The following is a 13,626-nucleotide window of genomic DNA, read 5'->3' on the forward strand; positions in this document are numbered from 1 at the left end:
GTTGCCTTGATTAACAATGTTTTGGCATGATGGAATTGCTACTCCTTTTTCAGAAGTATATAATGTAGAATTACTTTAATACTAGTACTTCTCAATTATTTGTCTTCCCTTTGTTCTAGCTCACTTTAGAACAACACTTTTTTGTGTATACTTATCCTCAAACTCACATTTGGTGGCATAGCACTTAGGACATTGCTATATTACATGCTACTTAACAAAGCAGACCTAAATTCAGCCAGAGAGTTCAGGGATATTGTGTTGCAATCAAACCTGCATGAAGTACTTTTTAAAAGTTCTCTGAGCTGGGATGGAAAATGTGGTGGTTCTTGACAGCTGTCTCTGCACTTTTACTTGGTCATAAATTCTTAGGATACGTTGGAAAATAAATGTTAGGAGATTATTTGAAATATGTGAATGAGTGAATTGGCCTCAACTAAAAGTCCACAGCTGTAGCTTCACATGGTGACTCAATGCAGTGTTAAATGTTCTAGAAGAATACTAGTCATGTTGATCTGAGTTATGAGAGTATTTAAATAAGTAAACTAACAAGTTGTCAGGAAAACAATGTTTTGAGACTTGTTAAGTGTGTGTGTGAATCTTAATTAAGCAATGGAAAATGACAGTAATTTGAAAACTTGCTAAAGTTCTCAAACAATAAACTAGAAAAATATGGAAGAATAAAGTGAGAGTGAATATTCCTCTGTGCTGGGTCTGATCTGTTAGAAGCTCACCCACAGTAGGGGGTTGTACTGCTAGTTTACTGGATATCCTACCCCTAATTGGAAAAGTTTAAAAAATCTGTGTTTAGATCTGGTCTAGAAGTGTAGTAGTACCAAGGGATGTGTCTGAAGTACCAAAGGCAGCAAAGAAACTATCACTTGAAGTTTGTGTCTTGTTTTAAAATTTTGTCTGCAGTCTTTTTCACAGTTCATTACTTGGCGTGGTAGAGATGTTGTCTAATGCTGTGAGAAAGAAGCACTGAATTCTGATCCTGACTCTGACAAAGACAGCATCTGTGGTCTTAGAGAAACAGAGTGAGAAGCTGTAACTTGCCTGTCTCAGAAAATGAGTTTATAATATTGATCTGGCTACTCAACAAGAGTGTTCTGAGGATTAATGTTTGTAAAGTACTTGGATAAAAGTCAAGTACCATTACAGATATCTAATTTATAATACTATAGGTTAGTAATGTTAGACTATTTGTATCTCTGGGAGATAATATACGTGCTGTGTATATCTTAACAAGTTTCAAATTATGTCTGCTGTCCTGAGTAATTTATTTCTAAGTGATTTAGCCCGTACTGTCTACTTTGTACTGCTTGTAAAGCCCTTCAATTACGAAACTATAGAAAAATTCTTTGAAGCCACATTAAATTCTGTTCACCGTTAAAGTAGAAGTTTTGTCTTTCACTAGTTTTTGCTCTATTTGTTTTTATTTTTGAACAGCAAATATTTCGAGAAAATAAAAATGTTCAGGTCTCTCTCTCTCTCTCAACACTGAAAGCCTAGTTAACATGTAAGCCATTGTCACTTCATGACAAAGCTCTAATACAATTTTCTTCTGTAAGAGGTTCCAGCTAGACTCCTAACAGGTGTTCATTGCTGATAGCAAACTACTCAAAGCATCATACAGAACGTGACTTACAGCGTCTCTTTCCATAGATTAAACCTATTTTTCTGAATTAGTAGCAAAAGGGGAGGGAGAGAAAAGCATAGCCACAACAGATTTTCTTGAATATGACAGAGGATAATTAAATTACAGCATAAAGCATCAACCCTGTGGATATATTTTTAGCAGAACTGTTTCCCCATTTATAAGCAGAGAAACATTTAAAAAAAAACAACAAAATAAAAAGGACACGCACAAAAAACCCATGTGTATTACTACCCATTATAACAGTGAAACAAAGGCCATGTTATGTATGCTCCCAAATACACTTATGATTGAAATAAAAATATGCTTTACCTTTTAAGTACTTATTCTCATAAATACACAGGGAGAAGCTATACTGTTATGACTGCGTCCACGCTAGGGAGTTGTACTTGTTAAATTGTACTGGTTTCTAAAGCAGTACAAAAACTCTGGAGACAAGCCCTTGGTGATTCACTGTTATCTGAGAACTGGGGAAGGACAAAACAGTTTGGCCAAACCAAGAATCTGCCCACCTAGGCTAAAACATGGCTTCAAATATGCTAGCTTGTAACTTTACTAGAATTTTTCAGTTGCATTAACCTAAAGGAATTGAGCTGAAATAAAAATGAAAAAATGTACTTTTTTTTTTTTTTTGCCAGGACATGGCCTGCGTGTTTTAAAATTTTGGTTTTACTCTGAAAATTGATTGTGAAGGAGGGCTCTTACTTGACAGATGTATTCAGTGTCAAGTCTGCCTACTACAGTTGTTAAAAGTACTTAAACAGCATAATCAAGGCTCCCTATTAATGTTTCTGATAAACTTAACAGATTGAGCTTTCTAATGCCATGTTGACACTGTAAGATTGTCAACTTAACTTCTGTTGGTATACAGCCACCGCAGTTGTTAAATTGCTTGTATGCACATGCACACTTGGTACCTCGTGTTGGTGGTGCACCTCGTCACCATGAGCATTTGTATTGATTGTATTGTGTGTGGGGGGGTATTGTGGGATGGCTTGTGAAAGCCAGTAACAGTTGACATAAGCAGTGTAGACACTGCATTGACCTAATTACATCAACTGTGATTCTACACTGCTCTGGGAGGTGGTGTTACTAAATCAGTGTAGAGAGGCGCTTATGTAGGCAGGAGGCAAATTTAAGTGAAGAAATTGCCACAGCTAGGTTCGACGTAGGGCAGCTTATGTCAACCTAACCGTGTCATATAGAGCAGGTGTAAGTCTGTTACACTGAAAGGCATTTTTCCCACTTCTTGTAGCAGTTCTCTGCACACTGTCCAGTTTTTTAATGTGCATTTTCAAATGTGGATGCCAGAACTGGACAAATTATTCTAGTGTCAATAGTGATATATACAAAGGCAAAACCACCTTCCTACTTTCCCATGTATATTCCCAAGGATGACACTAGCCTGGTTTGCCACAGCATCACACTGGGAGTTCATGTTCAGTTACATGTTCACTATGACTCCAAAATCCTTTTCAGAGTAATTACTGTACAGGATACTGTCCCACATTCTGTAGATATGGCCTGTATTCTTTGTTTTTTTAGATGACTTTGCATTTGGCTATATTAAAACTTTTTTTTATTTTAACGGGTCCAGCTTATCACAGTACCCAAATCACTCTGTATGACTGTCCTGTTCTCATTATTTACTACTCCGCTGATCTTTGTATCATCCACAGATTTTTTTTAGCAATTTATTTTTATATGAACTTCCAGATCTTTGATAAAAATATTGACTCAGGCCTAGTACCTGTCCCTGCAGTACCCCCACTAAAACATCCCCATTTCATGATTCCTCATTGAGAAATACTTTTTGAGATCTGTCCACCATTTCTTAATCCATTGGCCTATTGATCTGTGGTATATTGATATTGTATAGTACTGATTTTTTTAAAATTCCTGATGTGCGATACTATGTCAAATGCATTAAAGTCTAAGTATATTACACCTGTGCAGTAACCTTTATCAGCCACACTTGTAATATCACAAGACCTAGTTTCCATAAACCCATGTTGACTGGCATTAATTGCATTTCCATTGTACATCAAAGGCATCCACACCCCAGAAACCACAGAGCTCCAAAAGAAAAAGACACCCTCTCTGATAAGAACCCTCCACACTCACTTTTATTTATATATCTAAAAAAATCTTCATCTTTTCAGATATCAGAGTGGGGAACATTACATACCAGAGTCATTTTCACCTTTTATCATGGGGAGGCAGGGGATTGAAAACCAGCATTACCCTCACGATTTGTTTCACATGGTAGAAGTATGGGCAACAGCCTTGCAGGGGGCTTATAGTGGAGAGGGAAAGTGCACATTGCCATTCTTGTTGCTCATTCATATAAGGATGCTGCAGTGCCTCTTTTGCTGACAGTCATTTATCAGTGTTAAATATTAAGAGCCTCTTCAGGAGACAGCCGTGGATGGGAGTAGGTAAAGGAGGGTAAAATCTTCTTAAATGTCACTTATCACTTGAAAGTCAAGAAACACAACTGTAACTCCCAGTGCCCATTTTCACTCCCAAGGAGTGGGTCAGGAACGCTGTGATGCACAAATAACTAAGTTTTCTTGAGTTTCTAACTTCAGCTGGTTAATGACATGGGAACACCTTTCTGTGTAACTAACAATTAGGAAACTAAGTAAATAAGTACAAAGTAATTTAAGATGATAAAAATAAATAAATTGCTTGCAACATACAAGCAGCTATTCAATATTTGGTTTTATCCTCACTGTTCAATGTGTAACCCCAGGCCTTGTTTACTGCACACCATTCAAACCCTGCTCTGAAGACAGAATTGTTAATTTTTTCTCCTGGACTTTCCTATGGCACTTATCGCTGCCGTATCTTAGTTGTTTCACAGATATTTAATGAATTTATTGTCACAATACCCCTATGAGATAAGAATATAGGTATGACATGTATGCATATGGTCATGTAGACATCGAGTAGAAACGAATTGGTTATATTTTCAATGTTTGTTTTATTTAATAAGTAACTTTGAAACAGCTTCACTGTGAGCCTTGATACTGGCTGTAAGATTATTTCACTGTATCCCAGATGTGACAGTTTGGCAAATTTTTATTTGAGGTCTTCTGTCTTGAAGTTTAAATATGGGCAAGGAATTACTTTAAGTCAAGACAATGAGTCGTAAGTTATGACCAGGAAGACAATAGGCCCCAATAACCAAGAGGTCATTGATAGTTTTTGCTGTTGATCTCAACCCCTTGTATTTAAGTAAACTTGTTAGTCATCACTTCTTGCTATTCCATCAGTGTTGCTCATTTGGGAGAAACATAGACTCATGGATGTGACCTAAAAACAGTGCCCTAAAAGGAGAATCCCATAAGTGGATCAAGAGTCAGAATAGTCCAATCCTGATCAGGCAATGCCATGCATTTGGGGTGAGAAACCTGTGATTTCCCCTGATTTTGATCAAAAGATCATTGGAGAGGTTGCGCGGGATGAATCCACTCTGAGTTTCACCCATAAAAGACCAGGTAAATGAGGAAGAAATGTGTTCCTCTCGAGATCACTACAGATGACAACTCAGCATCTCTACTTACCTCAGAAGGGCTTGTATACACTTACAGTGCTACAGTGGCACAGCTGTCACACTTGAGTGAAGGTGCTATCTATGTCAATAGGAGAGCTGCTCCCACTGATATAGGTATTCCACTTCCCTGAGAGGCAATAACTATGTTGACAGGAGAAGCCCTTCCATTAGCATAGCACTGTCTATACCAGGAGCTAGATCGGTAGAATTGCATCACTTGGGGGTGTTTTTCCATTTCGCCCCTCCCTCCCCCCGAGCAATTTAGTTATACTGACATGAGCTGGTAGTATAGACCAAGGCAAAGACATCATAGATAAGTCAGCTGACCTGAGAGTGATTCCCCCACTAGTATAATGGTACTTGCGACAGAAAATGTTGCCTGGTTCCCCAGAATGCAGTTCCTGACTGACTCTGAAGCTCCACAAAGCAAGCAAGCTAAAGAGCTGATACTTTTTCTAAATAAGTTTCTCTTTGGCCATGTCTACATTGCAGTTAGACACCCACAGCTGGCTTGTGCCTGCTGACTTGGACTTTGAGGCTGTTTCATTGCAGTGCAGGCTTCTGGGCTCAGGCTGGAGCCTGGGCTCTAGGACCCTGCAAGAGGGGAGTGACCCAGAACTCAAGCTTCTGTCTGAGCCCAGAGGTCTGTGCTGCCATGAAACAGCCCTATAGCCTGAGCCTGGTGAGCCTGAGTCAGCTGGCACAGGCCAGCTGCAGGTTTTTAATTGCGGTGTAAACATACTCTTTGTCTGTTTAACAGGACTGTGCAAGAATGCCTGCCACAAGAGACCTATCCTAGCCGTGTGTGTGTGTGGCTGGCCATTAACAGTAATAACACGAGTGTTTAAGTTTTTACTTATGGGTAAGTATTAACTAACCTAGGTTTAAAGCAAATCTTAAAATTGATCTGAGCCACCTGGGTTACCTACAGATTTAAACCTGAACCCATTTTTTCCACAAGGGAAAATATAAGATACTAAATAAACCGCATGAGAATAGAAAGATTAAATAAATCATGTAATCATTATGTTAATTTTGTGATTTGATTATTGGTTGTGCTCATGCAATAACTTCACCAATTGTTGGGTCTTAAGCTGTTCTCTTTGTAGTTACTCAGTTAAGTTCTATTGTTAACTTCTTGATTTAACTCAATTTACAAAGTAATTTCATTATTATCCTTTTGTTTAATGCTTCAGGGAAATAAAAGAAACTATATAACTTCGTAGTTAGTGCTCTTGAACAAAAATTGCAATAATATACCAAAATTAGTTTTTTCTGATCAACTGGTGATGAGCTTAAAAACAACCCTAAGTTAAAAGGACTTTAATTATTCTTAGAGCATTGGTCTCAGGTCCTAACAAAACCCATATTATTACAAGTAGTATTAGCCTCATTTTTAGATGGGTAGCTGAGGCACAGGGAGATTAAGGTCAAAGTATCCACTAATTTTAGGTGCCCAATTTGAGGCACCTAGAACCTGATTTTTCAGAATACTTTGCATAATATAGTATGGAATATGTTCAAAGCACAGTTCCTGTTGACTTCAGTTGATGCTGAGGGTTCTCAGTGCTTCGGCATGTCAGACCCCAAGATACCAAGTTTGCCTCAATTTCTGAAAGCCCCTCTCAGTTAGTGACTACCTGTAAAAGCGTTGGTTGAAGTGATTTGCCCAGCATCACATAAGAACTCTGCGGCAGAGGCAGGGGTAGAATCCAACTTTTTATGCCTTAACCTTAAGTTTTTCCTTTTCCTGTGGTGCCCTGACTCATTCATTATGCTTCCAAGTTCTGTAACCAATGAAGCAGGGATCCTACAGACAGGTCTACTTTTATAACACAATCCTGATTCATCCCCAAAGCAGGTCCATCTGATGTACTGAATGAGGCAGAGTTCCTGTGGGGAAAATTAGTTTTTGATCATCCTAATGCATGCACAGGCAACCTTGATTCTGGCATTCTAACTTTTGATTGCTTGACTTTACAACCTTAATGTTCTTTTAATATAGGTGTGTAGTTGCCTAGGTTTTTAAAAAGCAAACTGAAAAAAATATCATCATGTGGTATTAATACGCAGGTAGGTTAGTTAATCAGCAAGGCTGGAATGTTTAGATCCTCTACCACCTGGGCTAATGGGGTAACTCATAGCAATAGTAGATTATCATCCCCTGTGAACCAACATGAAAGTGGGATGAGACACTATATACCAGTGGGTTTCTCAGAGGAATGGTGAGACCCAGATCTTGGGTCCTTTCCAGGCTGTGGGGGCAAGTATGCTTCAGTGAGCATAGATTCTCTTTTTTGCCCATTTTCCTGCACGGTTGACCCTTTTTGCCCTACTTTCTACTAGTTCTGTCTCTTCTCCACCCTGACTTGTCACAGTCTCAATTTCTTGGTCTTCTCATCCTATTCCTAGTCTTCCCTCCAGGCTTGCTGTTCAAGTTCCAGTCTGCCCCTCCCCACATCCTGTTTCCCTTCCCAGCCAGTCCTTCCCAGCTCCTCATCTGGTCTCTCTTCCCATGTACCCTACTGGCTCCCAGACTTGATCTCCCTTCCTGGGCTCTTCATCCAGTCTCAATTTCCTGCCCTTCCCGTTTCTCTCCCTCACTCTTTGTCCCAATTTTTTGCCATGCTGGTCCCAGATTTCTCCCTGGAGCCCCAGCTCCTTGTCAGATGAGTTCCCCTTCCCCTCACTGGTTCCTAGTCCCAGTCTTTATTCAGCCAGTCACTCCGTCTACCATAGTTCCTCATCCAATCTGTGTTTCCCTTCTACTCCCACCGCCAGCTGGCTCCTAGTCCAAGGTTCTTTGCACAACCTCCCCTCCCCTCTGAGCCCCTCTCACCTACTCAGTCTTTCACCAGACTTTGTCACATTCTACACCTTTTCTACCACCCTGACATGCTTTTGTCTCCTCTGCACTCAAAGCTGCTTACTTCCTCCTCTTCTGAGTGCCAGCAGGGGCAGGAGCATTGAAAACACAGGGGAGACAGGCTCCCTAGCCTGGTTCAGTGTCTTGTACCACCGCAGACTGAAGCAGCTGAAAGCTGCCTTTATCTGTAGACTTGGGCTTAAGCATGCTCATTTTGTTCTCTGGAGAAGAGACATGCTGAGTCCAGTCACAGGGAAGATTCATGAGAACTTTCAGATTAATTCAGCCAGAGGTTGATACCCAACATGGAAAAATTCTGTCTGAATGGTTGGTTGTGCAAAGTTATGCATAGCTGAAAACAGGGTCTATCATGGGAAGTGTCTGGCAATTAACCCAACCTTGGAATGTTCACATTAGCGATGGTTAAACATTTAACGGTCGTAAACCTTCATGTTTCAGGGCATGAGATAGTGGCTAAATTTGAGGCTAGGAAAAACGTATGAGCAAGTTATTATGTAAATATATATTATAGGGGTTTCTTGAACCTTCTTCTGAAGGAAGGAAGCATCAGATACTGGGTCATGGTAATCAGGATACCAGACTTGATGGATCACTGGTCTGATTTGGTGCGGGAATTCCCATGTTCTTGAGCTCAGGGCAGTAAGTAAGGCTGTTTTCAGCTTCTGAAGGACCTGTTGATAGCAGTTTGATCCAATAACTGGGAAGCTGTGACAGACTTGGACCATGGGTGGGGGTTTCCAGAGGCTGAATCTGGCAAGAGTCAAGTCAAGCCAGTGAGCATGAAAGAATCAGATGGCTCTCAAACTTCTTTATAGAAGAAAAGAGGATGTTCTTAGCAAATGGGCTAAGCTAAAGTGTAGTGTTTCCTGGAAGATAGCCTCCCTCTCCTATTTTCCTAAACAGTCAGATAGGCCTAACCCTCAGAGATGCAGAAACCCTACATCTTTCACTGACTTCAAATGATATGGGTGCTCAGTACCACAAAAAATCTGATTCTGATGTTATAGGTGTGGAATTCCTCAAGTCTCGTTCTCATCTGTGAAAACCCATTGTAGTGTTGTCCAGCTAAAGGACTCACAAAAAAATTTTGGAGGGGTTCTCTGAGAGTTGCTGAGGGAGAGGGATATTCTAAGTTTATCCTTCGGTAGGCTGGTGCATTCCAAAGGAAAAAATAAATCCTCAAATATTTCGATTAGACTGCAACTCTGTCAAGCATTAATAGGCCCTGATCTGGGCTTGATACTGCTGTAACACACATGTACAAACTGAGGATTAGGAAGCAATGGTTTAGTAATCTACAGAGAGCAATGAGTCTGCCACCAGATGCAAAGAAATCTTTCCAAAACCCTTAACTCACATGCTCCTAAACACCATTTCCATCAAGCTTGTAATAAAACACACAAAGTGACATGATATAGAAAATATTGTTTAAATGTGAAAATTAAAACAATTTCTTTTTGGCGGTCTGGGGGCAAATGTTTGTTGGTCAAGTAAATGTACACCATCTCTGTGGCAGACGACATGTTCTGATGGAAAATTTGGTCAAACTGCACTCTAGAACAAATACAGTTCTTCACACATTTTATGCACTTTAATTTCATATAACCTCTTTTTTTTTTCTTGAGGAAGAGGGATTCTTCTTGTTGTCTCCCCTTCCCCTCCATTTTTATTATAAAGTTCCGGAGATTTGCTGATTATGAAGATGGTTGAAGTTATTTGAAACATACTTTTTGCATTCCATTATTCTTACATGTAGTTGAATAACTCTAAAGCTGGTCTAACAGGTATTACAGCATTTGCCTGTATTGAACATTAAATTTGAGAAGGCAGTTTCATTCTAAATATTAGCCTTCAATTGTTCGTAAATTTCAGACTTCTTTTGGGCTGAAACTTCACCTGTGGTTTCAAAGGTTGATACTTCATGGAGAATTAGAACTAAATATGTTGAATTTTTATTGAATTATATGAGTGTTGGAATAAATCTTCTACTTTCAAAAAATTCATGTATGCTTTTGCTCAAATAACTCAAATGGCTGAACTTTAAAACTTGGCATCTATCTTCAGTTAGGAATGTGGTGCTGGCAAAGGGCCAAATTTTGCCCTTGAATGTGCTTATGTTGCCTGTTACCTATATTTGGTTCCCATTTTAGTTATTTGAAGGCAGAATTTAGCCCAAAGTGTGGGGGAAATTGTTTTAGTAGTTTTAAACCTTCATTAATAATGTTTGTGTGTGCCAGATCTGTACATTTTAAACTGTTCAAAAGCATGCATCACAGTCTGAGGAGAGAACACTCTGCAGTTTAAATTGCTTCTGCCAGTATTCTCAATTTTTTGTGCAAAAAGGGAACTGGAATTAAATCAATAACAAACACGATTTAATTAAAAGTACCACCTTTGTACAAGAACCCATCTGTGAGCGCAGATGACTGCACAAAATGTTTAACTGCATAATTAAAGTCTATTCTAGCCAATAAGAGTTTTGTAAATAAGTATTTAACTATGGTTTCACAAGAGAAATGCATTCTGCTCAAGGCACCCTCAGTCAGGGATTAGTGGTGTGTTCCTCCTCATCTTCTCTATCTCTAGACAATGCCCTGTGTATTGTAGCAAGTTGGCTCTAAATTCCATGGCAAAGTCTGAGACAGTTTGGAAATTCTGCAGCAGCTTTCAGGTAATTAAACTGAAGCTTTTATTTAATTAATTAAACATGATAATTGATGATAGTACAGTATTCCGTTTTGGTTCAGTTTGACTTATTTTTAATATTGTGCTTACATTCTTAGGTGTTGCAGCTGACTTTTATTGATGGTGCATAACTTCATTGTATAAGTTGTTGGGGAGGGGTGGAAAGGGAAAGCCAGAAGCTCAAGCATCTGGCGAGGGGACATTTGTAACCTTTAGCACTCAGGAAGTCCTGGGATGTGGGTTGGGATTGTAGGAGAGGCACATTCTTCTTCTAAAATAATTAGCAGTGAAATAATATTGACATTCAAGCTCTCATGTTTAGATTCAGAGTAAACACCCCATGGAGACAAAGTGGGTGCTGATCATATCTCACTTTCAGCTATTTGAAGCTATCATTGGCAGGCATCCATGCCATCTGATGCTTAAGGGCTTCTATTCTGATACTATGAATTGTCCTGGACTCATCAAAGAGAAAACATAGCATAGCTGAGAGCAACCTACCATTACAACTTGCTGCCAGCATTATTCAAACATCTTAATACTTATTCGTCGTCTTTTCCTGCCCAGCCACAACTGGATTGCCTACCTGGGTAACTTTTTGTCTTCCTTTTATATGTAGTGACAAGTTGCAAGTTCTAAAAGCAAATGTTGTGAGACATAACAAGAGTCTTCCCTCAAACTGGAACAAAACAGCATTTAAACTTTACTGGAGTGTGGTAGCCCTGGCAAAGCCTTTTGCAGGAGGCTGCAGAAGCTACTGTTGGGATCAGAAGTTCTCATTATCTGTGCTTTACGGGGGCGGGGATGCCTGGCTGGAGTTCCTAAAAGTTGCTGTTTGGCCTGATCATTGGGATGGAGGTGTAAGCTTGTGTGCTTGCCCATGGCCTCTTTTCTGGGCAAAGGCAGTCAATATAGGTCCTATATTTAAATATGTAGTACAGTAACTCCTCACTTAGTCATCCTGATTAATTGTTGTTTCGTTGCTGATCAAATAGGGAACATGCTCATTTAATGCTCCCTTCTAATGTCATTTGGCAGCTGCCTGCTTTGTCTGCTGCTTGCAGGAAGAGCAGCCCCTTGCAGCTAGCTGGTGGGGCTTGGAACCAGGGTGGACCGGCAGCCCCCTATCAGCTCCCCGCTCCCCTAAGTTCCCTGTGCAGCAGCTGCCTGCAGTTCAGCTGTGTCCCTCCCCCCACTGCTTGCTGTGCTGGGGGGGAGGGAAGGAAGAGGGGGGCTAATGTCAGGGTGTCCCCCCCCGCTCCTGCACCCCACTTACCCCATCTTCCATAGAGCAGGGCTGAGGATGGAGGGAGCCTGTAGCAGCTGGGGTGGTCTCAGCAAGCTGATCTAATTAACAAGGCAGTGTACCTAAGGGAAATGTGCATATCTCCCTCCCTTCCTGCTGCCTTGCAGAGTGAGAGAGTTAACCCTTGAGGGCTCAGCCATTGCTTGTTCATCACTTAGCAGTAAGGGAAATATTCCACCCTCTGACTCCTCCACCTCAACCAAGCTTCACAATCATCATCACTGTGTACCAGTATTAAATTGTTTGTTTAAAACTTATTGTGTGTGTGTGTGTATGTAGATAGATTAGATAACTTTTTTCACCTGACAAAAGACTTCCCTGCAACCTAACCACCTCATTTACATTCAGTTTTATGGGGAAATTGGATTTGCTTAACATCGTTTTGCTTAAAGTCGCATTTTTCAGGAACATAACTACAACGTTAAGTGAGGAGTTACTGTAGATGGTGCTGATGGATTATCAGCTTTGTCTTAGGCCTGGTCTACACTGGGGGGAGGGGGGGAATCGATCTAAGATACGCAACTTCAGCTATGAGAATAGTGTAGCTGAAGTCGACATCTTAGATCGAATTAAAATTACTTTGCGTCCTCGTGGCGCTGGATCGACGGCCGTGGCTCCTCCGTCGACTTTGCTTCCGCCTCTCGCACTGCTGGAGTTCAGCAGTCGATGGGAGAGTGATCGGGGCTTGATTTATCGCGTCTGCACTACACGTGATAAATTGATCCCCGATAGCTCGATCGCTACTCCCAATCCGGCGGGTAGTGTAGACATACCCTTAGATGAGAATTTACCACGTACAAAGTGTCAGCTATCTACTGGGTTAGTATGACAGTGAAATTAGTGTGTATGTGTGTGGTTAAAAAAAAAAAAATGCTGCAAATGCACACTTACTGAGGGTATAGAAGATACTGTGAATCGTAATTTTGAGAAATAACATGCTCATTTAATTGGACAGTATTGAGATTAATACCAACTAGGAAGTTTAGTTTGGTTATTCAAACTGAAATCTGGAATTCTGGCTTTTGAATGTTAAAACATGCAAGTTTTAATACTGTGTGAATGTAAGTTTGGTTTAACTTTAATACTTTTTAGAGAATGGCATGTTAAAAAATTTACACACATACACATACATAAAATATATTTTAGAATGTTTAATCACTTGAAGCTCGCACTGGGTGGAGAAAGGATTTCTGTTTTGTGGAGTGTTTTGGAAATGTTTGTTTTGTCTAGGTTTGGATTGCCCTGGAGCAGCAGACCCTTGATGCCCTGGGGTCCCCAGCAGTTTGCCAGGTGAGGTGGCAGGAAATAAAGCTAATTTCCAACATAAAGGTCTCTACGAAACATTTTGATAAGTTTTGTCTAAAATTGCCAATTTTTCATCAATTGCTTGGAAAATGTAAACTACGGTATTTTTAAATATTATGGAAACAGCCTAATGTGGACATTTAACTGTAATAAAGGTATATCCTTTTGTTGAAATATTTTGTAACTTAGTGCTACAGTATTCTTAGTGAATCTGAGCTGCTATCGCTATG

General features: G+C 40.1%; 1 protein-coding gene across 2 annotated transcripts in view; it reads left to right on the forward strand.

The window, feature by feature from the left end:
• CRIM1 (cysteine rich transmembrane BMP regulator 1) overlaps positions 1-13,626 on the forward strand; it is a 320,862-nt gene that overhangs the window by 25,167 nt on the left and 282,069 nt on the right. The window lies entirely within an intron of this gene.

This window comes from Mauremys mutica, chromosome 3 (assembly GCF_020497125.1).
Source record: "Mauremys mutica isolate MM-2020 ecotype Southern chromosome 3, ASM2049712v1, whole genome shotgun sequence".
Classification (NCBI taxonomy): domain Eukaryota; kingdom Metazoa; phylum Chordata; order Testudines; family Geoemydidae; genus Mauremys; species Mauremys mutica.